The 2,731-nt window shown below is 42.1% G+C and overlaps 1 pseudogene; it reads left to right on the forward strand.

The window, feature by feature from the left end:
* Positions 1–205: 205 nt before the first annotated feature.
* On the forward strand, positions 206–320 carry LOC118026117 (annotated as a pseudogene).
* Positions 321–2,731: the final 2,411 nt, after the last annotated feature.

Below are 2,731 nucleotides of genomic sequence, written 5' to 3' on the forward strand. Positions count from 1 at the left end.
AAGCCTACATAAACTATGGGCTATAATCAAATGAAGTAATGAGCAAATAATTGGAGTCCCAGAAAGAAAAGAGAAACAGAAGGAGATAGAAAACATATTTAAAGAAATAATGCCTGAGAATATTTCAAATCTGGGAAGAGGATTGAACATCCAAGTTCATGAAATTCATAGATTCCCAAACAAATACCATTCAAAAAGATCTTCAGTGTTGTATGAAAGGAGAGGTTAGCATTCCCCTTGACAAGGATGGAAGAGGCCCCATAACACACATACAACGAAGGCATTCCCACCTACTTCATGGCATCTAACCATCGTTTTTTTTTTTTTTTTTTCAACATATTCTGGCCAAGGTCCACATGCTGCCCATGCAGGCAAGGAAAGCCTCTGCAGACAACTGGCCCGAATAGGTAAGGGAGCCAAAACACAGCAGCAGAGGGCATGCAGCACACACCACAAACAAATCCTGAAGAGCCAGGCCCTGGACACAATATGACCTCTTTCATAAAGCTATTACTCTCAGGAGCAGGAAACATAACAGGATATTCTAACATAGAGAAGGAGACAGTGATTTAAACAAAATGCCAGAACAGAGGAATTCATCCCAAAAGAAAACACAAGAAAAGGTCATGGCCAGAGATAAATCAAAACAGATATAAGAAATATGCCTGATGGAGAATTTAAAGCAACAATCATAAGAATACACACTGGGCTTGAGAAAAGCATAGAAGACATCAGGGAGACTCTTACCACAGAGAAAAAAGAATTAAAAAACAGTCAGGAATGAAAAATACAATAACTGAGATTTGAAACAGGCCGAATGTAATGACCACAAGTATAGAAGAAGCTGAGGAACAAATAAGTGATGGAAAAGAATAATGGAAGGGTGCCTGGGTGGCTCAGTCCATTAAGCGTCTGCCTTCAGCTCAGGTCATGATCCCAGGGTCCTGGGATCAAGTCCCACGTCAGGCTCTCTGCTCAGAGGGGAGCCTGCTTCTCCCTCTCCCTCTGCCTGCTATTCTGCCTACTTGTGCTTTCTCTCTCTGTGTCAAATAAATAAATAAGATCTTTTTTTAAAAAGGATGGAAATAATGAAGCTGAACAAAAGACAGAAGAAATATGGATCATGAGAATAGACTTAGAGAAGTCAGTGACTACATCAAATGTAATAACATTCATATCACAGGAGTCCCAAAAGAAGAAGAGAAAAGGGGGGGCAGAAGCTTTATGTGAGGAAATAATAGTTGAAAACTTCCCTAATCTGGGGAAGGAAACAGACATCCAAATCAAGGAAGCACAGAGGAATCCCATCAAAATCAACAAAAGCAGGCCAACAAAAAGACATATTGTAGTTAAATTTGCAAAATATAATGATAAAGAAAAAAATCCTAAAAGCAGCAAGACAAAAGTCTCTACCTTACAAGGGAAGACCCATAAGGTTAGCTGCAGATCTCTCCACAGAAACTTGGCAAGCCAGAATGAAGTGACATGATATATTCAACATGCTAAATGGGAAAAATCTACAGCCAAGAATATTCTATCCACAAGGCTGTCGTCTTAGGGTTTACAATATATTCTCTCAATCTATGCCTTGCCCCAGGAGATCATGGGATCCTGCTCCTACTGGGGGATGGCAAATATCTTGAAGCAGGCTTGCATTTTCCCCTACACATGGGCACACAACGAGTCAGTCATGGGATAAGGGAGGAGCGGGAGGTCTGGGCTAGCAATCACCAGGTGCAGAAAGCGGAGACTGAGGGTCACATTCTTTCATAGCTCCTAACTTATACCCTGCCCCTGGGGATTGTGGGATCCTGCTCTTACCAGGCCATTGCGTTCAGTAGCCCGAGAACAAGACCGCTGCTGACGTTTCAGCTGCTTCCACACTCACTCCTTAGGGCTTATATTTTCTAAGAATAACTCCACAGTTCTCCCTTTCTATTTATTGGGATTTTTAGGTGGGCTAGTAAAGAGGGTGATGAGGATCTGCATGATGGTTGCTATGAGTGAGTTTCAGGTCTTCCAGGCAGAACAGCAGGAGAGGCTTGCCTTGATGACTATAACGAGAAAGAAGATCATTAAAAGCAGTATAGCCGGGGCGCCTGGGTGGCTCAGTCGTTAAGCGTCTGCCTTCGGCTCAGGTCATGATCCCAGGGTCCTGGGATCGAGCCCCGCGTCGGGCTCCTCGCTCCGCGGGAGGCCTGCTTCTCCCTCTCCCACTCCCCCTGCTTGTGTTCCCTCTCTCTCTGTCAAATAAATAAATAAAAATCTTAAAAAAAAAAAAAAGCAGTATAGCCATGTAAAACCAAGAGTGGCGATTGAACCCAGAGAACCATTTTTCTTTTAATGAGCCAGATAGAAATGTCATTGAGAGTATTAATGGTAGCTTGTTGACTTTCTTGTATTTGTGCTTATAATCTGAGTTTCAGATTTTTAATGGAGAGATTCAAAGAGGAGGAAAAAGCTTGATTAAGATGAGTTTTCAATTTCCCTCAAGTCTTGTTACAGGGAATTGAAGTAATGCAGTAGGGGATAAACTCTGAGTCTCAAGTTAATTGGGATCTGGTCCAGAGTGCCTGTTGATGTTTTCCTAGCCAGACAACAGCAGCTTCTAAAGTCTGCAGTCTAGCAAAAATGTGTTGATCAATCTTAACCTGTTCTTCTAAAGTAGTTGTAGTGTTTTACATATATGAATGCACTTGTGCTGCTTGGAGGGAGATAACCAAAGATGTGG

Source organism: Mirounga leonina, unplaced genomic scaffold (genome assembly GCF_011800145.1).
Source record: "Mirounga leonina isolate KUSES-001 unplaced genomic scaffold, KU_Mleo_1.0 Mir_204, whole genome shotgun sequence".
Lineage (NCBI taxonomy): Eukaryota > Metazoa > Chordata > Mammalia > Carnivora > Phocidae > Mirounga > Mirounga leonina.